This window comes from Ambystoma mexicanum, chromosome 8 (genome assembly GCF_040938575.1).
Source record: "Ambystoma mexicanum isolate Mex_15411 chromosome 8, UKY_AmexF1_1, whole genome shotgun sequence".
NCBI classification, from domain to species: Eukaryota; Metazoa; Chordata; class Amphibia; order Caudata; family Ambystomatidae; genus Ambystoma; species Ambystoma mexicanum.
Genome location: NC_090929.1, coordinates 605,779,831 through 605,806,938, shown reverse-complemented (window position 1 = coordinate 605,806,938; position 27,108 = coordinate 605,779,831).

Sequence of the window (27,108 nt, the reverse complement as noted above, 5' to 3'; positions counted from 1 at the left end):
CAAATCAGCATATTCTATTCAATTGAAAGAGTCTATTGTCTTGACTGAGGGCAGCAGACCAGGGTGCCACTCTCCATCTGATTAACATGACCATGTGATATCCTGCCTTCTGGTGTATAGGTCTGAGGTGTGAAGGGTTCTCATGGGAAAGCAAACCTTTTGAAGTCTGAACTACATCAGGCTGTCTTCTAGTCAATTGCAACTTAGTTCCTTATAAAAAAAAATATAACATTATAAACTTTAAAATAAGCAATATCTCCTAAAACCAAGTCTTTTTCAACATGAAATCACTGGGTGGCTCTCTATATGGCATTTTGATGGAATTCTCTTGCTGGTTTTACCAGCCACCCTTAGCGGGAGCCGCCAAAGGACCAGGGAGCTAATAATGTGCCGTTATTAACGGGCCCGTTATTAGCTCCCTCCCCATTCCCATTGAGCCCTATGGGGGTCTCGAATGGGAATGGGGATGGGTTCCCTGAATGGGGAGTTACCAGGTCCACCAAGGTTGGAATGACCCGGTAAGTCCCCATTCAGGGAACCCGGACCCGAGTTTGGAGGCAGTTATGGTGATAATAGCACCATGGCTACCTCCAAACTTGTAATGACCCCCTATGTGTCTGTTTGCATAGATTGTGTGGCATCCAACTGGCTGAGGAAGGCAGGTGCTCTCTTACATAGTGGTACCAATCACCAAACGCAAATAACATAGACAACCAGCATCATGTGCAAAAATTGTCAGGGAAAATAGAGTATATTTGCAAATTCTGCACCTATTAAGCAAACAGGATAAAGGCTTAGGGATTACACCATAACAAAATGCATCAACAACAGAAGGGACGTCTGCCTTCACCAATGTTACCACACTGCTACTTTAAAGGGGAACTAAAAAGAAACTGCCACAGTAACTATTGTAAAATGCAAAGACCTGAACGTCAGTACAGTGTTGTAAGGACCCAAAACTTTGTAAAATAATTGCACCGGTGCTGCAGTATGCAATGGTACAGAAGCATAACGTGTCTTGGTGTAATGCAGCAATGGCAAGCACCTTACAGTGGGAGGGAGTAAATTTCCCTCACGACGCAAGTACTTTCTATAGTAACCCCATTGGTACGCACATTGCTCTGAACCGTACAATATATAATATATATTGCTGCATGTACATCAAACACATTTTCTTTTTGGTAAGACAACATATTGGAAAGGAAAGGAAGGCAGTACAAGCGGCAACCCTTCCACATCAGTATACGGGCATAGGAAAGGAAAGAAACTCTATGCATAGGGAAATGGACAGCCTGGGAGTCAAACTGGAGAAATTGGTGAACAATTGTGCCACTTTAAAGGTTGGATACAAGGATATAATTTGGACAGAATAACACAGCACTGCCACACCTGCATGTGTCCACCTTCCCCATGTCGGAGCCCGCCGTTCCCTCAGAAACCATTTCATGGGAGACGTTACAGTAATACATCAGTCTCTTCCTCCCCTCACAACCAAATTGTGCAAATCCCCATTTCCCCACAATAAGTACTTCTGCTACCCCTTCCTTTCCAAATAGGGTGTATGCCTGTGTACAAGGAAACGATAATGAGAAAGTTGCTGACTGTTTGAGTGGTTATTTTTTTTGTACCTGAAAAGGGGTTCTAACTCAGCGGCACACAGTCCTCGTTGCAATGACCGCAAGTAAGAAAAAGGTAGGTGTCCTACGTACACTGCAGCTGTCCGGCCTATCCACAGTCACAATGGAGATATCCGTATGACACCAGCATGCGCCGCATGTTTGCTTGTTGTCCACCCCCAAGAAATGCGTGTACGCCCGGTCCTTTTTGCGTAGTGCAAGTGCATGTATGTGTATGTGTTCCTCTGTGTCCTATGGACATCGCCACTGTGTAGCATATGCAAAGGAATGTTAATTAGGTAGGGGCATCCATCCACATCCTACAGTTAGCTATGCAGATAAACATCCCACCTGCTGTACCTTATAAATACCCAGCGTCTCCCTAAATTGTTCACGCATGTGTAGCGCACTTTTAATCAGTAGAGAAAAAGCAACGGTGTGCATATGACACCCATGCTTGTGCACACAACGTACTCGGTGCAATACGCGTGCAGCAGAAAGCCGTCCAAAAGAGAACAGTGGCGATGTCACCATGCTACCGCATCCACTCTGGCCGTGAGTCCTTATTTTGGGGACTGGAGCCAGAGCCTTGAACAGTGGGAAAGTGCAGGGTTGAGCAACCTATGGAGTGTTTTTCAGAAAGTATACGCTTACAGACACACCTCAATGTGCCGTTGCACATGTATGTATGGTTTGCAACAATGTACGCCTGCTTTCCGGTTGAAAGTTGTCCACAGCAACCCTACAAAAGAGCACATCCCAGAGGTGCTGTGCAATCAGTTTGCAGCTTTGCTGAAGAAAGTAGCAGGCCACATAGGTTTGTCCTGTAAGTAATGTTGCACCAAATCTGATGTGCTACAGTGCATCTGCAACTAATAGCAACCATGATACTCGGCTCAGTATGCCCAGTAATGGACAAAATTATGAACGGACCTTGCTGTGACACATGCAACCGCAGCTGCGATATTCCCCATTGTCCCAATTGCATGGGTAGCTAGCGACAAAGCGGAGTAAGTGCACATGTGTTTCCTCAAGGACGCGAGTGCCGTGTCCCAATGAAGCAGAAACATTCCTTCTTCCAGTTCCAGTTTGTTCTTTGCAGCACGCCGTCATTGCATACTGTTAACAATTTCCACACGCTTCCACCAATGACATTGAAGAGCTCTCCATGTAACAGTATCAGTTCTTTACAACAGTCCTCTGCGTACACAGCCCACTCAGAAATGTTATTGCGCAATCCCTGTGGCTCCATAGTCTCATTTCTATGCTGCCATCCTGAAAATCCCTGGATGTGGCTTTCATGCTGCGTGCGAGCGTGGGGGAATAACGTGCAACCAGGGTAGGGGAAGTTTGTTATAAGGGGCGACTCTTAAAAGAGCTTTGTTATTTTCTGTATTGTAGATGCTTCTAGAGAAACAACTTCTTTTCATTTTTTTTTTTTCATTTTCTATTTTCTTGGGCAGACATTGTTACAGTAAACTCTTCACCACATCTTGTAGACGGGCAAACAAAATAGCATTCCCAATGGGAGACAAAGAAATGCCATCTGTTTGGAAAAAATCTGCATTTCCACAACTAATGAGGTAATTGTTGCAGAAGAACATCCCAGCAGCGGATAAAAAAGTATACATGCTTCTGTTGATGAGACACCTTCCTGCGTCTGGCTCGGACCAACATCCATGAGCAGTGGGCCACACTCTTTGTAGTGTTATCGATGAGAACAGCACCTTGGGAGTGGGAAAAAGCCTCTTCACTAGCTTTAACAGCCTCTTTAGTCTACGGAACAAGCATAAAAAAGACATGTAACCCATGTGCATGCCGCCGTTGTGGATGACGATAACCTCGCCTCTACCGAAACTTGCCAGGTCTTTGCAAAGTGCATCCATGTCGGCGAAACTGTGCTCGTAGACACTGTTCCACAATGCGACCACTCCTTCCAACCTGAAATTGCCATCAAAGTTTCTTTCCAGGGCATACTTGTACAGATCTATTAGAAAGGCAACACCTATAGGCAACACAATTGGTTTCGCCATGTCAGCCAGCCTCACTACACAGAGAATAATATACAGCAGTTTTCACGCCCTTCCTGTGAACCACATTCACAGTACCTGATTGGATAATCCTGAAAGTCCATGTTCATTGGACAACAACTTAAAAATCGCAGATTGTGGCACGTGTGGTTCCCAAAGTACTGTGAGGGCCGCACCCCAGGAAAGCAGTAGAAGTCCTTCTTCCCTTTCCACTACCTCTTCTCCAGCACCACCTCATTTGGTACGGGTAAATGGGCACACACAATTCCACCATTGCCGTCTAACCCTGTCTGTGCTGCACAACACTTCATAGGTACCTTTAGAAAATCAGCCTGCTAGTGTACTGTTACTTGCCAGCATGTCAAGTACAAATTTCAGTAATAGATTGTAAAATTTGTGCATCCACATTCATCCACTTGCGCTCACACTACCACAAATTTAAGGTATGAGAAATGTTTCTGCACTATGCATATTACTGTGATATGAGTGCCTATGCGCACGGTATCGGTCACTGAGCGGCCATTATGGTCTTTAAAGCATGCTGTATGTTTTTTCCCATCCCCTACCTTGAAGTGGCACGTTAGTGATTTGTGCTTGCAACATTCTCATTGACCCATATCATACAGTGTAATATCGACACAGGATCTCCCTGCTTTGCTTCTGACAATGCTATGAAATGTTTTCCCCACTAACCACCTCCTACATAAATTGTGCAAAAATGACATCAATAGCAGCATTGAATGTATCGTACCCAGGGAAAGCAACTTTCCAAGAGATCATTGTCTGCACAGTTGTACTTCTGGGTAGGCTGCACTATTACAGCAGGCTCTTTTTAAATCTGCCCCCTTCTACTCTCCGCAGTATGCAATGCATCCAGAAGAGGAGTGCGCAACTTGGGATGGTATCTCTCCTGCAATGAAATGTCGCCAATAGCTCCCAGTGGCTGCGAGGAGTAAAGCGAGAAGAATAAGACTCTTCATTATGGAGAAGGCCTTCTTGCCCCTGGGACAACAATACCTTCAAATCTAACTCCCTATACATCTGCGTGTGCAAGTTCTTCCCTCATCCGTCTCCAACTCCCTCAGGGTCACGCGCTTCTGCAAAAAAACAGTTGTTGGTAGATGTGCTTTTTCACCTGGGGCCTCCCTCTGCAACATGCTCCCTGCCTCCTTGACACTTGAGGGGCACTATCGCCGGTTCCGGAAGCACCTCAAGTCTTTCTCTTCGCGTCTGCTGTTTCTGCTCAACTCCCTGACTAACTGCATGACATACACTTAATCAGCACTACTTACCTGACGACTCTGTGATGTCGGACCCATGTCACCTCCCCCTGCCAGGTGAACCCCTACACTGTGTTTCTAGCAAACCCCACACTTGAGGACTGTTTCGGGTATGCCTAACAGTGCATCCACCACCCTGTGTGTGCACTTATCGGTACACTTGGCACAATTGGCCCGTATTTTTATTTATTGTCATTTGTTCTTCTTCCCATGTACTGCACCTTTCCCTCCCTCCACCCATGCACTTGGGCGATCTACGTCACACCTGGCCTAGTGCGTTCATTGTCTCTGTCCCCCCTCTGTTTGCCTTCCTTTGCGTCGTCGTGCTTGCTAGACGTGTGTAGGCGCATCATGAATGCCGTAGCATACAATCGCACATCATATGATATCATACACACAATGCATGCACAACAGTAACATGCCTGCCACTTACCGTGTACACTGCAAAGTTGTTTTTTGTTTTCCGTACTACCCCACTTACTGCACACTTTTCACAAAATATTGGACACACGCAGCACACCATGCATGTTACTAACTCCAAAGAAATACATACAGTTGATGCATGCACCCAGGCAGCCTGCTCCTTACATTGCTCACTTCCACCATAGCCTTCTGCACTTCTTTGTGCAAAGAAACCTGCTGGTACACTGTTTGAGTTCACACCTGACCCACTAACCGTATAAACAATGCCTTTTGCTCCACATTTTCCTTTCCATGGCTCCCAACCAGAAAATGGCTCGATGTGGCACGTGGAAGCGTAAAGTACAGCGTAAACGGCTGACTTTTCATGGTAGGGAGGGAGGAGGTGTGGGGGTGTGTTGGGGGTAAATGTAAAACAGGATAAGGAGTTGAGTCTGTAGTACTGTCTCAGAAAATAAAAGTTATTTTGGGGTTTCTTTTTGTCCTGTTTTTGTTCTGTACATGCTTGCTTACACATTGTTTTGTTTTTATGCCTTTTGATGTGTTTCTGTTCCCTTCTCCTCCTCACACTCTCTTACAGTTCTACAGGATTGTATGCAATCAAAACAGCATTGCCAATGGAGGGCAAAAAAATTCAATTTCCTTGGACCCACTGCAAATGTTGCTCCTTAATGCTATCATAGTCGCTGCTGAGCATCCCAGCGCTGCACATAAAAGCACACATGCTTCTGTTTATAAAACACCTCCCGACCTCTAGCTATGGGCAAATTACAGCCAAATGTGCAACAAGTGCAATTACCTACACCATGTGCTCGTGAACGCATAGCACCTCACTTTAGTTGTTCCACCAAGCGTAAAATGCTCTCCGCACCCATTATTCAAAGGTCACCATCCTCGGACAGAAACAGAGGCAACTCTACATGGCTGCAGTATGGTATGCTGGCTGTCGTCAAAGGATAGGCTCTTGGGTGCATAACCAATGGCCTATGGCCCTTGGCCATGTACCCAATACTGTGGGCTTTACCTACACCGAGCACAACATAATGGCCTCATGAAAGAGAATATTTCCCACATACCACAATCCAGAAACGTAACATATGATGGGTGGTGCAAAGGGCAACTCACGTCAACCACAAGTAGTGCCATGTGGCTCCCTAATGTCCAAGGTGGTGGCATAATGGGTACCATATGGTACCGGATGCATGTCAGCTCACTTGTGCTGTTCAACCACGTCTACAAGGTCCTGCAGAACAATTTTTTTCAACATCACCACCATCGGAGACATGCATACTTAAAAGTGCATGTTTACGTTATGGTGGCATGCTATTGAGCAGGCCTAGCCTCTTCGGTGACTGGCCTACGGGCTACAGGCTTTTTGCCATACACCCAACAGTGTAGCCCTGGGCCACAGCCAGCTCAACATAACATACTTATTCATGTGAACAAGTGGCCAGGTACATGCAGGTCACCCCTAGACACTTCTAAGCATCAATTACTTCAGCACTTCTCCCAGATGACACACTGGAGGAGTTGTCACTCCATCAGGTCCAGGCATATACTACACAGTGTAAGAATTGTAACCAATCCCTACAACCAAAAAAGCAACATTTAATGCAATGATCACAAACCGCACAGTAAAGGCAACATTGTAAAACCTACTTCACCCCACAGCACTTTTTTTGCCAGTGCAAGGTGGCCACCCATTCATGTAAGGGCCTACAGGCTTAGCACACGCAACACACCATACTGCAGTGTACGTTGCAAGTTTCATGTGTTCTCCATTGTTCTCCCCTTCTGCCATTGCTCTACCATCACTGACCGCTGGGCTTCAACACACACTTCACACCCTAGTGCAACTTATGTTTTACTTTGCATGTCATGTGTACTGCAGGCCCCATCTGCAATTGTGCCTGCCAACTTTCACCCAGGCCACATATGTACATAAATTGCTCAATTACATTGCGTTGCCTGTGCATACCAGTATGTGAGTGGCTGTGAACATTGTGCATATTTCAGCTTTCTGATACTGATGACTCAATGGCACAATGTGGTAAAACACTTCCTCAAGCAAGGGTCTTATAAGGGCCTACCCATAGCAAACACAGATGGTGACATGTGGCTCCCTATTGTGCAACAGGAGCAATGATGCACACCATATGGTAATGTGCACAAAGCAGCTCACCTCTGCTGTTCCATCAAGTGCATAATGTCCTCGGCAACCATTGTGTGCTACTCACCAACTCCAAATGCATGCACAGTAACAACTGCATTGCTGCATTATATTGTTGAGACTGTGATGAAGGCCTACGCTGTTGGGTGCAGTCTAGGCCTAGGCCAAACTCACCACAACATAACAGCCATGCAGGCGACCAGGTACGCATGTGCCAGAAATCACAAAGGCAACACATGCACCTTCACTTCCACCCAACCTCCACATGGTAAAGCAGGGACGCAAGGACATGTGTTCCACTTACTTTGATGCAGAAACATACCTCTGTGTTTGGCACCGCTACCCACTTCCAATCACAAAGCATTATAAGCATGCCAACCAAACAATACAATCTTCGTAACATTCAGCCTGCTCCCACCACTCTAGAATGTGCATAGAACCAATAGTGCATACTGCACAGCAACACTTACTAATCTGCGCAATGGACACTACGCAAGCACAAGCACATACAAGAAACATTTGCACCAAGACCTCTTCCATATGTATACTATTCCGTTAATACACCCAGTGGACACACTGCACTATTGGTCACGGCACAATCTCCATCCATACACCGAGAACTGTAGGTTGTTCTACCAATCTCCACACAAATGCAACCAACATTGTGTGCACTGCAGCTAAATCGCCACAATAAGCAACAATGTGGCAGCTACTTTCAACCAGTGGACATACCTTTTCAACCAGTGGACATCATTTTCTGTGCTAGGGCTTCAGCCATGCATGCAAGGGGCTACAGACTTACCTCACACAGCACACCATATTACATGCTATGTTTACATCCTCATGTGTCGTGGAATGCACTCCCCTTCTGCAAATGTGCCTACCCCCACTCATGACAGAAAGGCATATTTGTTGTAGCTCGCATGCCATAACTAAGTCTGCCTACTATGTCCACAAAAGATAGTTGTCTGTTGAGGTGTCTGCGTATTGGCAGAGCATGCATGGATAGTGCTGTCAGACCACTGTCTTCTTGTATAATGATATATATCACGTGAAGCTCTTCTCACTCCTGCACCCTTCCCATCCCTTCTTCCCACCACCAGATGCCGTAAACTATGTTTTTCAGATTATTTTGCCGCCGCATTGTCCTCTTCACACATCCCGTCACCGCACACTGCAGTGCAATCAAAGTTGTGACTGCGCTGCAAACCGGGAAATAGGAAGGCGGAGCGGAGCCAGATATGACTAATTTTAGTATGCACATGGCTACGTACAAAAGGCCCAGGCATGCACACAGTAGCATAGACCCTGGCCACACACCGCAACACTGTCCTCAGATACACCCTAGCAGCGTTTCCCAAAACCTTTCATGCACACCACGCTTCCCTCCAGTCAACCACCGGCCGCGTCCACTGTTCGTCGACAACATGGCATACAGCAGCCCAATGAGACTTCAGTCCATGTAGCAAACAGGGAAATGGGTCAGCGGAGTGGACCCAGACATCACTAATTTTTTGGGACATACAGTTCAGTACTTTTCAAAAAAACTACTCGTCAGTTTTCCGCCAAACACACAAAAGCACACTTTCTGACCCATGCCCCGGCTCCTGCTACAAATTTGGTGAAAATCCGTCCAACCGTGGATTTTCTCCATTCAGTCTATGGGGAAATAAAATGTAGGTACCTCCCTATAACTTTGCCCCCGTGCATGATACCTCACCCAACTTGGCGAAAAAATTCTGAGGCGGCCAAATACTTTTTTTGCAAAGTTTGGTGAGGATTCCTCCAGGGGGAGTGAAGTTATAATCCACTGAAAAAGTGTTCTTCCTATGAGTTTAGCAACTTAACCATAACTACACGTCCGCTACTGCGGGGTGTGTAATATATATATATATATATTCAGTGAAAAAACTTTGTTAAAGGGACGTTATGGTTCAAAGTAAAACCGAAAAAACCCTGAAATTCGGCAGTTATGGTAAGATAAGCAACCATAACTCGCGCCACCGTGCACTGCTAACATTAACACCCAGGATATCAAAGATGACATCACAAATGTCATTGATGACATCACTGATGACATCACATGTGCATTTACTTTTCATAAAAACTCTGTACAAGGGATTCTTATAATGCTGACCGAAAACTGTCAAGGATCATTGGGATAAATATCATGAGCTAATTAGTGCATTAAGCAATGCATTGATATAAATAGCATTCTATTATGAAGTTCTATCCAGTATACTAAGCTACTCATGCAGAAACATAGGCAGTGTGTGCAGCATGCATGATGAAGGTGCCATATTCATAATCTTGCCATGTTGAATAGTGAAATGATAACTGCTTTCTTATTAGAGTTTTGCGTACTGTGAAACATGTAATAAGTAGAAAATAAAACCCACTTAATACATAATTATTACAGACAAAACACAAAGAGACAACAACACATACAAATATGAGTATATACAGGGACAGTGAAGTAAACAAAAAAGCAGAAGTACTAGCAGAAAGAGTTCATAACCTAACTGATTGTCTTTATGCAGAGAAACTATTGCTCTGTTTCAAAGCTGCTACTTACCATATGTATGTGTATCACATGATGTGACTGCACCCAAAGGAAAGGAGAGTGACTATAATTTATACAAATATGAGCATATACAGGCAAGGTAGAGTAATTAAAATAAAACTATGAGAAAGTGCTGATAACCCTAATGATTATCTTCATGCACAGAAAGGATTGCTCTCTTTCAAGCCTGTTCTTCCGCTTTGTATATGTTTCATATGATTTGGCTTGACCCTAAGTCTACAAATATAGTACCTTTTCAATTTTTACTTCCTGACTGTTACTGAAGAAAACTATGTGGCTTAGATATGTCAGTAAAGGAAAAAACGGGAGAGCCAGCCATGTGATGTCATCAGTGATGTCATTAATGACATTTGTGATGTCATCTTTGATGTCCTGGGTGTTAGTGTTAGCAGCGCATGGTGGCGCGAGTTATGGTTGCATATCTTACCATAACTGCCGAATTTGAGGGGTTTTTCGGTTTTACTTTGAACCATAACGTCCCTTTAACAAAGTTTTTTCACTGAATTTCATAGGTTTTTAGTACCGCAACTTAACCATAACATCCCTTTAACAAAGTTTTTTCACTGAATTTCATAGGTTTTTCTTAGCGCAACTTAACCATAACGTCCCTTTAACAAAGTTTTTTCACTGAATTTCACAGGTTTTTAGTAGCACAACTTAACCATAATATCCCTAACTTCATATACATGTAACATAGAACATACCGAACCCCCACGTAGTGATTTTGATGTCCGCGGACTACCGCCATGTCCGCGGACATATCGAGAATCTGAGCATGGTGAATGTAAATTTAAATAGTGTGACCCATTTCCCCTTTGAAGTTGGCTCTGAAAAGAGCCGTTTTTTTTTTTTTTTTTTTTACAGATGCTTGGCAGACACCTGTTATTTTGTATTTTTTTTCTTGTTTTTTTTTTCTTACTTTACTCTTAAAATCTTCACATAACCTTCTCCAAAGCAACCCTTACATTCCAAAATAGAAAGGCATTTCCCGTAAAAGATAAAGAGATGCCATCTTCTGTAAAATGAACAGTACTACTGGCATCAATATTCTCATTATTACAGAAGAACATACCAGCTCTAATCATGAAGGCACACATGCCTCGGTTGATGACACACCTAGCAATGTTTTACTGAGGACAAAAAACTGAACTATTGTCCCATATTGCCCTAGGTAGTAATCCAGAAAAAATTACTTTCGCGTTTGGAAGGATCTTCATTACAGCTTGAACCAAGCGTTCCAAATCAGCCAACAAAGTAGGGGCACTGATGTTGCCCAAATGGAAAGCACCATAGTGCAAAACTACCACATGTGAACTGTTCATCGTGGCCATATCCTCACAAACTTGTACGATTCCCAGTACATTACAATCAGGCACAGTGCTCCACACCACCTCCACTCCTTTCACATCAAAGTTCTTTTCAACATGCCTGCATCGAGCGTACTGTTGTAAACCATGCACAAACATATCTCCAAGCACCAACACCCTGACTTTCTCTACTTTTGCCATCTTCACCACACACAGTCTATTTCAACACAAATCCACAACCTCGACATCTGATTGGCTAATCCGTACAGTCTTCTTTCCATGTTGGATTTGCTGGAAAACCCCGGATGAAGCACGCCCTGTCCACGGACAGCCGCGGTGTCCGCGGACCCGTAACTCTTCAACAGCCCTTCTACCATTTCCACTTTACTCTCTGTGCCATTCCCTCATTGCATACAGCTAAGCAGTCACACAATACGAAGAACGTCCTCAGAACACCCCCATTTTGTTTATTTTCGAACATTTCAGGACAATTATCATTTCATTATTCAACATATTACATTACAAATATTATACTTTCATCTTGTACACTGCACATGCTATGTTTCTCCATTAGTAGCTCAGTATACTAGATAGAACCCCATAATTCAATGCTATTTATAACAATGCATCGTTCAAAGCACTAATTACGGTATGATATTTATTGCAATGATCCTTGACACTATTTTCGCAACAGTATAATAAAAATCCCTAGTACACAAATTTCATGAAAAGTAAATGCACATGTGATGTCATCAGTGATGTCATCAATGACATTTGCGATGTCATCTTTGATGTCTTGGGTGTTAGTCTTAGCAGTGCACGGTGGTGGCGCGAGTTATGCTTGCTTAGCTTACCATAACTGGCGAATTTCAGGGGTTTTTCGGCTTTACTTGGAACCATAACGTCCCTTAAACAAACTTTTTTTATTAGCACGCAAACAATATACAAAGATGTAGTGTAAACAGCAAGTTCTCACAGATGGCTTTACACAGAATGTTGCAAAGTAAGCAATTATGCTTGTTCACAGTGAAGGTCAGCTGCCTCCATTTTTTTCTCACGGGCCGGAGAGGCCACGGTAGTGGCCATGTAGTTATGGTTAAGTTGCTGTTTCCATAGGAAGAGCACTTTTTGGGCGGCTTATAACTCCGCTCCCCCTTGACGAATCCTCACCATACTTTGCAAAAAAAAGTATATGGGCCACTTCGAATTTTTTTGTAAAGTTTGGTGAGAATTCGTCCAGGGGGAGCGGAGTTATAGGGGGGGTCCCAAAACGTCTTTTTTTCCCATAGACTGAATGGGTGAAACCGCTGGACGGATTTTGATGAAATCTGCTGCAGGTACAGGGGCTTGCTCCAGAAAGCATGCTTTTGTAAATTTGGTCACCATACGTGCAGTATGTTTCTTTATAATTATGAAAAAGTAGGTCTGAAATAATTAGTGATATCTATGTTCGCTCCGCGGTCACACTTCCCTGTTCGGTCGACGAACAACAAACCAATTGGCTATGGGGCAGTCGTCATGACCATGTACACGTAACGTTTCTGCCCATTGGCTGCTGCGAGACGTGTTCTGCGTCAGATGGTTTGGATGCGCCCGACATCTTGGATCCGCGGGAAGCGGAGCAACAACCACCGTAAACTTGCTTTTTTCATTAACCTATTTTGCTGTGTCACAGAGCATTGGGAAAGGTTCAGACAGTAAGAAATGGGTGATCTATGCATTTGATCTTCGGGCGTCATGATGTAACTTCTATGGACACCTTGTACGTACAGTAAATGTGGGGGGTAATAACGATAGCACTTCAGTCCATGTAGTGGGCAGGAAATGTGTAACACTTCATTCCATGTAGTGGACAGGAAATTTGTAACTGTTGAAAGCACACGTGTATAGGTAGGCAACATTGAAATTGGCAACATGCCGTGAACGCATTATTTTTTCCAATGGCAATTATTATATTCATTAGTACGCTGACATGGGTGGCACATCCTATGGTGGTTGTGGCCAGGGGCTACAGTCTTAAGATATGGGTGATTAATGCACTTGTTCTGGGGGTCGCTCGTCATGATGTAATGTGTATGGACATCTTGTACGCACAGTACACTTATACCTACTTAATGACATATGTTCTATGGCCTCCTTGTACGCACAGAAAATGAGGGGTCCAATAAGGCCAGTATTTGAGCCCGTGCACTGCACGGGGGAGTTGTTACATTTGTAAGGACATGTGTGGTGTTAGGGAACATTGAAATTGACAACATGCCATGAATGCATTATTTTTTTCAAATGGCTATCATTATATTCATTAGTATGTCGCCATGGGTGGCACATGCAACGGTGGTTGTGGCCAGGGCCTCCTCTTGGATGCATGGCTGTCGGCCGAAGGCCTTACTTACAAGACTGTAGGCCCTGGCCACAACCACCGCCACATGTGCCACCCATGCACACACCCGTAGTGTTGCGTTTTGATTGGCAAGTTGTGGGGAGTGCATGCAGTCTTGGGTGCATGGCCAATGGCCATGCAACCAAGAACAAAGTGGTAAGTACTAGACTTGGAAGACACTGCACACCCATCCCATGTAAAATCTACAGACATACACCTAGGAGGGAAGCCTCTGGGCAGAGGTACTGAAGGATAACACACCTATAGAATAACACCTACTACCACACATCACCGAGGTGGTTGTGGGTAGACCCTGCACTCTTGGGTGCGTGGCTAAAGCCCATGCACGCAAGACTGAAGTCACAAGCAGTGGAGTTACAAGTCAATATGGGTGTGGTGGAATGTGCTAGTTGTGTTGATACCCTAGTGTCTTCACTTCATGGCTGCAGACGATGGTCCGAAAAGTAAATTTATAAGCAGCTAATTTACAAGGACCATGTTTTACATATGCAGCGATGGTTGTGGATAGGAACTGTACTCCTTGAAACTTGGTTGTAAGGCGTAGGTGGTAGTGTACTCACCGAAGATGAAAGGGCAGCCTACAGGCACTGCAGCATATTAGTACCATAGATTAGACGAATAGATTCCCATGTGTAGAAAATGCCTGCCAATATACTTACTCCTTACTTTGTTCAGAATCCAAAAACTTTTTTAAAATTGTTTATCGTACTTGCCGGAAGCATCACTTTTTCCATTTCTGTGATGAAAGAAAAAGGTGTGTTAGTGTTTGCAGCTTTTCCAAATTTACCACAATGCATAATAGGCAATTAACTTTTATTTTGGACCCTCATATTTAGTTTACAAACCAGTGTACTGTGCATTGCGCTCAGTTTCTGTGTTTGCTTTTCTAATCCTTTGGTCTGGGAAAAAATATCCTTGTCGGATTAAAAAAAAACTTAATTTCTTATGGTAGTAAGTACTTCACTTTTTTCCTTTAAGTGTTTTCTTCATTTTTTTGATCAATGTTATGTTTGTTGCCTTCCTGCCCATTTTTAACAACAGTTAGAAACCTGTAGGCGTATTCTAACTGTGCATTTGTTCCTACAGATTTGTGATACTCATTCATTTGTGTTGTTGTTACATCCTGTTTCCTTCATCTTTCCCATTAATGTTTTCTTTGTTGTCTTCCTGCGGATTTTTAACAACAGTTAGATACCTATAGGCGTATTCTACCTGTGCATTTGTTTCCAACGGTCTCTGATAATCATTTATTTGTGTCATTCTTCCATCCTGTTGGGTAGTTGGATACCTGTGGGCGTATTCTAACTGTCTGTAGTCTTTGACATACTTTGTTGACAATCATGAAGTATACATTATTTCATACATTTTGGCTTCAAGAACATTAAATACGCATTTGTTAGGTTAGCTGGCAACCTCTACTTTACAGTAATGGTGCTATCATTACATTCAAACCATCCAGAATTATTTTTAATGTATGCAGTGTAGTGACCTGCATTGGTTGTATCTCATGCATGGTAGATTATTCCTAATGTTGTAAAGGTTTCTTTCCAAGTGACACTTGACTGTGTGTGAATTCAGTCAGTTTGCAGTTGTTTTTGGTGCCATCTGCATTATAACGTAGAAGCATAAGTATTATGTAAGCACTATGTGATTGTATCAGTAAGGTAGAGCGATTGTCCGAATTGCAAATACTACATAATCTGCCATGGTTTGCATTTTGTACCAGTTGCTGAAATGGAATGCTCTCAGTATTTGGTATGGAAACATACACAAATCGCTCATTTGGGATTTCTTCCTGTATCACTTTGCTACAGAGAGTGCATGTATGTTTCCACATGTACAATATTTGGAAGATTTCATTTATAGGTAAGCTTTTGTTTTCCAATACTAATAGTATGTACATTAGAAATTCTTGTGGATCTTCTTGTGAGTTCATAGTGAATCTCACCATTCCAGCAGAGTCATCCAATTGTTGCCTTACTCCATGAACACTGTATGTGTTGTCAGGATTGCTTGTTGCATTTCTACGCAGCACTAACATTTGCAAACACAATTGCTCTGTACTGTGCAGGTAAATATGGTTAATAATTGGTGGCAATTGAAATAGAATATGGATTGCTACATTTGCATAGCAACTTACCCCACTTTCATTCGTAAATTTGAATGGGCCAGCAAGTTTTGTATCTGAGTGCATTTTTTGTTTTTTCTTTTGCTTCTTTGCCAACGTGCCTGGTTTACATTCCCTAATAGGTTCTTCTATGTTTGCGCAATTGATGAAACTTTAGCTTCTTTTCTTTTCTTTGCGGAATTTGCTGTTGCATTCTGTTGCATTTCTGTTTCATTTAATTTTCTTTTACCGCGTTTCACTTTATCTGGAACAGGGTATTGTTTCAGATGAGGGGTGTACAGTGAACACAATCTATTGTATTCTAGAATGCAAGGAATATCAGCTTTGACTTTACTTGAATCAAAGTTTATTACAATAGACCGTCAAGTGTACGTAAGCGTGATAATGCTACGTAGCTCATGCCTTCCTTAAACACTGCGTTTCCTATATCTGTCAATGCTTTCTCTAGGGTGAGACCTTGGGATTTATGAATGGTAACTGCATATGCAAGAGTTAGAGAAAATTGCTCTCTACGTACATACATGTCTTTTAAGAGAAGGAATCGAGCAATTGAGCGCCCTATACTTTTCACTTCTGAAACTTTATCAAAGCGAATATTTACAAACTGAATGTTGCTATCACGTGGGTATGATTGAAAGCCAACAACTGTGCCCAGTGCTCCATTAACGAGCCCTTGCTCTACGTCAAGGTTACATTTAAGCATTACTCTACAATTCAATGATAATTTCAATATTTTTTCCAACCCAGCTGTGTTGGAGATTGAATTTTCTAAACTATTTAGTCTTGTTGTGGCTTGCTCACACATGGGTACTGTCATACCATGTACGTCTAGTTTGTCTGTGGCGCTAATTTCTATTATTGCTTGCATTTCTTTCTTTAACATTGTTTCATTGAATTTGAAACAGCTTGCAAGAGTTGGCATTAAGGCCATACAATGGACATTTTTGTGCGCTATTTGTTCCATAACATCAGTTGCACAAGCATTATCGCCATAAAGTGCATGTATATGCCGGTTCTTCAAAACAGCTTGTGCTTCTTGCGATAATACACCAACTCTAAAACTTTTTAAGATGTTGGCATAAGTGAGATCTGCAGTTTGGCGCATGTTCTCTGTTAATTCTCTGTATTGGAAATGTTGCCAAAGGTTAACATTACCTATGCTACCAACAGTTTTCCTGCAGAGTTTGTGGCCTAAGGTTTTAAAAATCGGTTCACCTTTCACTGGTGTCAACTGTAGAAGATCTCTGAAAACCATAATGTGTTTCCCTGCAAAGAGTTCCTCGTTATTATTTTAAGTACTTCTTGCAATCTGAGATGAATCAAAGCCAACATTAGGTTGGCGACCATGTTCACTTCATCTATTAGTAGCATTTTCATTTGTTTCAATACTCTACATAATTCCATTGCAGCTTCTGCAGAAAGTTTGTAGTAGTCTAATTTATTTTAATGCTCTACTGGAAGCAGTAGTAATCGGTGTAACGTCACACCGCCTATGTTGTAGGCAGCTAAACCTGTGGGGCTGTTACAACAGCTGACAGTTTGTTGTTTGTCAATTGTTGAAGGAACTTGCTGATGATTTTGATTAAGAATGTTTTCCCTGATCCAGCTTCACCACTGACGTACAGCAGTATAGGTTTGTAATTTTGGCAGGTACATTCTTTATTTTCGTGTTGCACACCATATACAATTTGTTTTGTTACATCTTGAAAAATGGTGCACTGATTGTTGTTAAGTTTAGCTTGCTGTACAGTTAAGTCTTCTGTATCTTCTTGATACTGATACATGGTGTTCTCTACTTCTGCCATAGCTACTTCAGCCTCATTTGCTATTACTGGTTGTCCTATTGGTTCTTGACTTCCTGTTACAGAAGGTTGACTACTGTCGGAAGAGCCTTTATCTAATTGGGCCTGCAGTTCTTCTTCCTGTTGTTGCTCATTGTGTAACATTGCTTTGTACTACGTAAAGTTCACATCATTGATAGTGCTTTCATTTTCTTTGAAAGCATCTTCATAGCACTCATAATTATCTAGTATGTCTTCCTCTTTTCTCCATGGTTTGAAAAGTTGTAACAGAGACATGTAATATAGTTCTTTCTGATGAGGAGTTTTTAATGACAATTTGACATGATTAATTAAGCTTTGTTTGTTAAGTTTCACTAAGCTTCCTTCACAATCGGTCACTCTATATCTATGTTTGCTTTCATCGGGTTTTACATTAGTATGCAAAGTTTTGAGCTATGTGCTATAGACACATGCTTTCCAGAGTGGTACTCCTGTTTGGATAGTATGTGTCCAGTAAATTGTTTTTAAGAATGTATTGGCTGTTGGGATCATTTTTGGCAATTGTTTCTATGTCCTCATGTGATTTTAGTACTCTTTTTCTAGATTTTGCAGGACCAAGACTGAGCCATACTATGTTGTCTGATGTTCCATACAAAGCAGTGCCGGTTAAACGATCTGCTGCTTCATAGGCCCCACATTCTCTATGAGAGAGCATTTTTGTGCCTAGGCTGTACAATTTCTGTGATAATGTTTGGTCTGATGCTAGGTCATCCCAGAGGTCTTGAAGCTCTGTTTTTTCTGCTTTTGTAACATATCGTGCAACAGCAGTTGAATTGTCTGCAATGTACTGCACATCTATGTTTGCATTCCATAATAGGGCAATGATTGCATTGTAATCATTGATATATTTTGATTTTTCCCTTCTTTTTATGTAATACGTGTTTTTAGGTGATTTACCTTTAACACTATGGGCCTCATTACACGGACGGCAGTAAGGGTTAACGGTCACCGTTAATGGCAACGGTGACCGTTAACCCTTACCGCCGTACTACGAGGTCCCTTAGCGGGTTGGAGTTTTAACGCCTGCTTTTTGCAGGCGTTAAATACCAACCCGCTAAGGGACCTCGGAGCTAATTACGGCACCGCAAAATTGCGGTGCCGTAATTAGCGCCTTCCCCAGTCCCATAGAGCCCTATGGGGCAGAAATGGGAATGGGGAAGGGCAATGGCGGAAAGGGGATTTACCGCCCCTCCAACCTTGGAATGGGGCGGTAAATCCCCTTTCCGCCAAGGCGGTGCCGGTATTTTACCGGCATGAGCCATGGCGCTAATAGCGCCATGGCTCACCGCCTACCGTGTAATGAGGCCCTATGTCAAACTGAAGACATGAAGTTGTTTACTTCACCTGTTTCTGTAACTTGTATAGGGAAACCAAAGCGGCATTTGATGTAGTATTTATCTTTCTTTTTGTATTTGCAGTGACAATATTTGCCACGTTTGTGTCTTTGAAATTGTAAAATCTGCCCATGCAGCTCACTATGTGTCTGTTTTGAAGGGATTTCACATGTGAAATATTTTTGGATAAACAGCAAAACAGTGCTATCACTGTCGTGCCCAAATTTCGGTGCACCTTTGATCTATAACAGCATGTGAATATGTGGTGCTCCTCTCACTTGATATTCTTTTCTCCAAAAGAAGTGTTGCACTTCTCCAAGGGGAGGAACAGTTTGATTTCAAATAAAGTGTAGCATTGCAATGAAACAATGATGGAAATATATTGAGACATTAACTGGATCTAGAGAGCAAAGTTCTCCAGGTGTTAATATATCTATGTTGTTTTTGTTGCTGTTTGCTATGCGTAGGAACTCATGTAAATCTTCCCATGCATATTCTGCACAACTTAGCGTAACAAACCAAGTTGGTGGTCCAAGGTTTCTGATCATGCAACGCACGTCTCCGTGCTGTCTGAACCAGTATTCCTTTGTACCACCCATGTTTGTAAACAAATTTGTTATGCTTGATTGTAACACCTCATCTTTTTTCTTGTACTTTTTGTATTAACTGCGTAACTGACATATTTTGAAAGTGCGTTCCAGATTTAAGAATGTGTGCAACTCCATAACATAGTGTTGCTAATTCACTTTCATAGAGTAGGTGGAATATGTATTCAACATTTTGTCTAAATCTGGGATCTTGCGAATACATTCGTAATGAGCTGTTTTCTGATGCCCCAATCTGAGTGGGTCTCTCATCATATCTTCCACCTTTGCCAGTAGGAAATAGCAGTGGAAAAGCCCGTGCTTCTATACTTTTTTCCCAAATGCTCATTGGTGACCCTTTGGTTTGTCGCATTTGGTAAGTTTCTAGTGCATCATCTATGCTTTCATTGGAATGCAATGGATGCATTGTGTAATGGTCTAAAAGAGTGGATACTGTAGCTGGATCCAGAAGTTCAAATTGTCCAGTTTCTGATGCCACTTGAAATATTTCAGTTGTTTGCCTTAAGCTTTCATCAATATTTATTTCCTTATAGAACTCATTAGTGGCTTTTAGATATTGTAATGTTTGTCTACCTTTGTGTAAGTCCACTAATTGTTGCCAATTCTTTTTGTCCTTTGTTGGTACTCCATTTACCAAGACTATTAAAGAATGCTCTATTGAACGTTCCACTCCTAGAGTGTGTACATTTACCGTTAGATCTAATGGCAAGTAAACTACTTTTCCACAAATGCCTTTCACCAATTCAGAGGAAGGTAATTTTGCTGTTTTTGGATGAAGGCGTATAATTGCTTGAAATGGGTGAACTGTTTGAATTATTATGCTCTCATACAAATTGAGCTGTTGCAGGATTTTTGGTAATGGAAACAATTCCAAATTATTTGTAATTGCATGTGAAGGTGTGTGGTTGTTGTCTAATTTTGCAGTACAGTAACTGCAACATATTAGGCGCTCAGTTATTTCATATTTGCTTTCAGCTAAAAGGTACAAAGCTAATTCAAACCAGTTAGAGTCTTCATTGTTTTCTATTTTGCATGCTATGTCCACATTTTTTGTGTTCCTTTTGTAAAACGTTCTGCGGCAACATACACACACATGGTTTGGTACTTCAGGCGATGACCTTTTAAATTTTAGTATTTCTTTTCTGTATGTGTGTAATAGAAGGTTGCTATGTGCAGAATTGTCGCTACTATGCTCTAAAACTGTTGCATTTTCTACGTGGCTCTCACTTCCAAAATGCTTTTTCTGAATACGGTCCATTTCTTCTTGTAACTATTTGGGAGTACCATGCAGAAGAGTGGTATTTAAATTGCCTGATTCTGAAGCTGGACTTTTTGCATAGTATATTTTATACACTAAATTTCTTACTTTAGAATGATGTACTGATATTCTTTTGATATCATGGAAGGTACTTTTGCAAATTGGCCCAGAAATGCAGGCTAATGAATGTCCTTTTAGTCCTGTGTCTTTCCGCACTGCACAAATATCCATAATTTGCAGCACTTACATTTTACTTTTGTCTTTACCTTTTACATATTGATTGAGGAACTGACATAAAGGGCCTCATTACACGGATGGCGGAGAACCATGGTGCTATTAGCGCCATGGTTCATGCCGGTAAAATACCGGCACCGCCTGGGTGTAAAGGGGAATTACCGCCCCATTCCAAGGTTAGCGGGGCGGTAATTCCCCCTTCCACCATTGCCATTCCCCATTCCCATTTTTGCCCCATAGGGCTCAATGGGAATGGGGAAGGCGCTAATTACGGTACCGCAAATTCCGGTACCGTAATTAGCTCCCTGGGTCCCTTTGCAGGTTAGTTTTTAATGCCTGCAAAAAGCAGGCGTTAAATCCCCCAACCCGCAAAGGGACCTCGTAGTAAGGCGGTAAGGATTTACCGGTACTGGTATTTTACTGGTACCGGTAAATCCTTACCGCCATCCGTGTAATGAGGCCCAAAGATTTGAAAGCTTTGTTTGGAATGGCACACATTGATGTGCACGGCCATTTGTATACTGGACAGTGTGGTTCTGCTGAATCAAGAGGTAATTCTGAGTTTTCAGGAGATAGTTTTGTAAGCAGTGTTTCTTGTTCCATGATGGTAGTATTGATTTTCTCATACCCTCGTCCACTGCTATGGATGGCAATTGTGTTTGTTTGATTTTGTTTGTATGCTTCTTCATTAAAATATGACTCTGTGGTTGTTGTGTGACTCCATTCACCACCACAAACATGCAAAAAAATATTTTTTTTCACATTCCTTTTATTGCTGAGTTTCTTTTGTAGTTTGGTACTTGGTTTTGTTAGTGCTTTCATCCTATTTAACACTAATATGAACAACTTCCTTTTAAAAAGGATTGCACTGTCCACGAGTGCTTGTAGAATTAACTTTCTACGGTATGTTTTAAGGGGTGAGGATGATTTTGGTCCCCTTCTTAGTAGATTCTGAAGGACTCTGTGACGAAACATTTTTGCTAAAATACTTTTTTTACTATGGGTTCTTCTTACACTATCATGATTATTAGGAACATTGTTAGCTGTACTGGCAGCCATTTTTTGACAACATTTCTGTGTTTAGTGACACTTTTTGATGGAGGAGGTACAGTTTCGGTAGTTGAGACTTCTTTTATTATGATACCCAACTGCATTAGCTGGTTTGTACAAAGATTCTCTACTAACTGTACAACAGGTGGATGCTTACATTGGGCACCTTTATTTTTATTTGCTCTAATTCTGCATTCCTTTCTACAGAGTTGCTTTTTGGTAGGCATTCTTTGGTGTCTGTTGAGAAAAAAAGTATACTTTGGTCTGTTGTCCAATGTATGTGTGCAGTGTGCATGTGTGCATAAGTGTGATGGGGAAGCTCTTTGGCATTGGGTGTCAACGTACAGTGACCTCTATCATTTGGTAAGGCTACTTTACTGTTTGTATACTACTACAATGTGCTTCAGATGAGAGTACAAAGTCGCTTACTTGTGACGAGAACCATTATTAATAACCAAAATGCCAAAAACTTGCTACAGCAACTTCTTTTCACAATCTAATCTTCTAAGGATTTCCTATGTTATTTCAGTACCAAACAAACAGGGATTTGTCAGCCATTCTGCCTGTTATTCTTTGTTCAATAAATGGATGTTTGTAGGTAGAATGGTTTACAAATTAATACTTGCTTTGGTGCCCAAAATAAACAAATAACCCACGCAGCCTCTTTAAGGAGTAGTTACAATATGAAGGTTGTACTGTACTTACTTTTTTGTGCAAGATGACCAGGTTTCTTCGGATATGTCGTCTGCAGTGTAGATGCTGCTGATTCTCAGGAGAGTAGTCTTCACTGTGAATTAAAAAATCAATATCAATTACTTTGTGTGTTTGCAGCAATCATGATACTGCAGACATTACTTGTACTTCTTTCGTCAGAGGATTGAACTTTCATATTTCAACCCAGTCCACATGCACATTTCACTTCACTCTGTGCAGTCTTTGCATACTACTTTCAATATGGTACTTGAAAGTCCTTCAAAATAACGAATTTTTTTAAGGGTTTGCAAATGCCTTGTTCTTTACAAAGTGTAGTATGCATAGGAGAGAGGTTTGTAAGCGATAGGGCAAAGTACTTGATGGGGAAACATTTTGTACTTGTTAATGAAAAGCACGATGTCGAAAAATTGAGATACCCTCCGAAGGACATGTCAGCACTACAATATGCGGAAGACATTAAGCATTTGTACGATTTGTTAATGACAAATCGGCAATCTTGCGCTTTAAAAGGGGGAGCATTGTTATGTGTTCCCTATGGACACTTACGGCATTATTTTATCTATTTTAAATCATAAGGCTTCCACATGTACTCTGATTAAAATATACATACCTTTACACTATACTGATGCATGTGGACATGTATGGAGCTGTACGTAGAAATTTGCAATCCTTGCACAGTAGCTTGTGAAGTAGGTGCTTTGCAATGGTATGCGATTTCCATTAAGAATCATCAACAGTAATTTTGACGTGCGCAATGTTAATGACGGAGTTAAAATTAGCGATGTTCTATGTGATTGGTGGATGATTGTTCGCCGGCTTAGTTGTGTCCAATGAGGGACCCGCTTTGGTACCGCTGTGGAAAGGGTGGAAGGACTGGGTAAGAGTTACGTGCCGCACGTAGGCAACGCTTTTCCGCTGGTAGGGTGTGTCACATATGGGTTTTTACAGCAAATCCTGCATGGAAAGACGACTGTAGGCAACAGCCAATTAGATGTTCATATTACTCTTTTGTGTCGAAAGACGGTGCGCACACTGAAAATGCCAGAGGATGAGAGGGTCAGGGTTTTGCTGCTTGGAGACATTTTTGTGCAAGGCTTACAACATTATGCCGAGAGTAGGCATGTGGCACACCATTTCGATGTGTGAGGAGTGGAGGTGGTGTGGAGGGCTGACACTGATGCCAATGCTGTGTCAATTCTGCAAGTTTGCAGAGCCATGTGTACAATGACCACTCCTCATGTGGTAATTTTGCACTACGGTGCTTGCCACTTGGGATACCTTACTTCACGTACTTTGTTGGCAGATTTGGCATAGTTGGTTGAAGCACTCATGACCATCTTCCCAACATTGAAAGTCATTTTTTGTGCTTTACTCCCGAGAGTACAATGGAACAATACTTCTGTTTTCTGTCCAGATCAAAGCATCGGGAGGTGTGTCATCAATCGCGGCATGCGTGCATTCATGCTACGAGTTGGTATGTTTTTTTGTAGCCACGATAACATTGCTCCAAGCAGTGCGCATTACTTTGAAGGAGATTTTGTTGTGCTATCTTCCTTGGGAAATGCGATGTTCTTTTGGAACATAAGGCTTGCTTTAGAGAAGGTTCTGTAATGTTTGGAAGACTAAAGCAAGGACAAAAAATACAAAAAAATACATAAAATACCAGATGTGTGTACGATATCTGGCCAAAAAAAAACAAAAACGGCTCTTTTCAGAGCCTACCTTAAAGGGGAAAAAGGGGAATAGTACTTTAATGTACCGTCGTCACGCTCTGATCCTGTACATGTCCGCGAACATGGCAGTAGTTAGCAGCCAGCACATATCACCACTGGGGATTTAAGGGTGCAGCCGCATGTAAATGAGAATGAGCCGAGCTAGGGATTGGTCCATAAAGTTCAGTAGGTGTGTTTTGACCGACGTACTTTATTAAGACCATCTTCTCCCTCACAGGATACCACACAGCCATGGCTTTCCATGCTCGAAAACAGATTATCTGGATTGTGGGAGACTCATGGATACATTGGTTGAAGGTGCATGCAGAAAGCTGCAGTTTATCTGCAAATCTCGGATTTCCACATGCGGAAGTGCACTGGCATGGCGTGCGTGGCATGAGATGGCTGGACTTGGTACCTCTTTGTCTTACTTTACAGACAGAGCGTCCTCCAGATATACTGATCATTCATTGTGGAGGAAACAGTTTAGGCCATGTATCTGGAATTTCTTTGCAATTTGCCATGAAGGAGGGACTCGCGAAGCTCATGAAGATGTTTCCAAATTGTCAAATACTTTTTTCCCGTATTGCCCAAAGACAAATATGGTTGCGTTCGTCTGCATTTGGCCCACAAATGGAGAAAGCGAGACGCAATGTGAATAAGGCTGTGTGTGCCTTTTTAAGAGATGTTGGCATGTCCTCTTTCCACAATGAAAACATTTTGTTTCGTAGCAGTTTCATTTTCCGCAGAGGTGGAGTCCACCTCACATATGCTGGCAATCAGATGTTTCTTCACAATTTACAAAATGCATTGCACCCTCTTTTGCAATCACACTAACCTATCTCACAATCTGTTTTCCCCAATCCAGTTTTTGACCCACACATCACACCACCAAAAGGCTCTTTTCAGAGCCGGCACTTACTCCCAACGTACACTTTATTGCGTTTGCTCCGCTTGCACCCTCCATTTTTCCCTCTACGACTGTCCGCAAACTTTTGCTGAACTCCGGAGGGGTCTACGGCCGTCACTTCATAGTTCTATTGTTCTACTGAGAAATGCGGCTCTGAAAAGAGCCTTTTCTGTAATTTTTGTTGTTTGTACGTTCATTGATTAACAGCACTCGACACACTAGGAGAAGAGGCGAAAGGAGGGTAAGGAAGGGACACCAGCCACGTGGATAAGAAATGGAAACTGAACAGACAAATATTAAGGGTGAGCTTTATTTAGGTAAGGAGCAAATCTTCTGGTGCTCGGTGACTGCAGCCTCAAAAGCACTTTGAACACTCTCCCCCCTGCAGAGTACTGCGTCACAATACGTGCACACTACTGTCACCTTCGAAAGGTAAGGGTCCACAGCATTCCAAATGGCTTGTGAAGCAGCTGGAGGGAGGCTCTCCCCCACAGGAGTGTCTCTTGTGGTGGGAGGATCGGTGACTGAGGATGCTGTGGAGGAACTCAAATGACTACGCTCTTCACATGGCACCACCTTGCGATTGTCCGCAGTGTGGAACAAAGTGAGGTGTTGATTCATGGTTGTCGTACCAAAACTGTACGCTCCAAATCTCCCGCGACTCAACACCACATCGCACTGGTTTCACTTCACCAGGTTCGCACGTGCTTTTGGTATGTTCCCATAAACGGAAAACAACCGCCACATCCACGACTCCCGCCGAGTGCTCCTAGTGTGGAGTTCCTCCACTTCATTCTCTTCCTCCTCTTCTTCTTCAATCTCTAGATCCTCACCCATATATCTCTCTGCAGGCCCTTGGTGAGGTGGTGGTGGTGGCGGGTTTGGGGTGGTGCAGATGCTAATAACCCAACAGCAGCCATGGAAGCCATACCAATTAGTTTCCTTTTGGTCACTACAGCAGTAAAGGCAACACAGCTCAATCTGCTATAGCTAGAAGGAAATGAAGATGCGCTCGGGGGTGTGGCCTTTTGTAGGGGTTCAGGGGTGTGCCTTGTGACCGTCTTCATCCCTACAAAGCGGTACACACATTTTACACAGGAACTCCTGAGATGGCCTATTGTTTGGGAAGTGTGAAATTACATTTTTACACTCTACAATACTTTGCCTTGTGTCTACAAGTTCATTTTTATTGTTGCGGAAGCACACCAACCGTGGAAACTAGTCCCCACGCTCAGCGTAGGTGCGGTCACGTGATGACGTCCTCAACACATCCGTCACAGTAATGAAAGTCCCCTGGACAGCAAATGCAAAGAATCAAACGTGCGCATGCGCACAAGTGTCCTACGGACAGTGTTTGGGTTCTCAAACTACTTCAAAGTGCAACACAAGTGAGAGGGACAGTTAGGAACTGGCACGATGTTCGCAATACTTACGTTTGTACTGCGCATGTGCACGCATGCTATGTTTACTGTATGGACAGTTCCAGTGTCCTTAGGACAACTGCATTGTGGTTG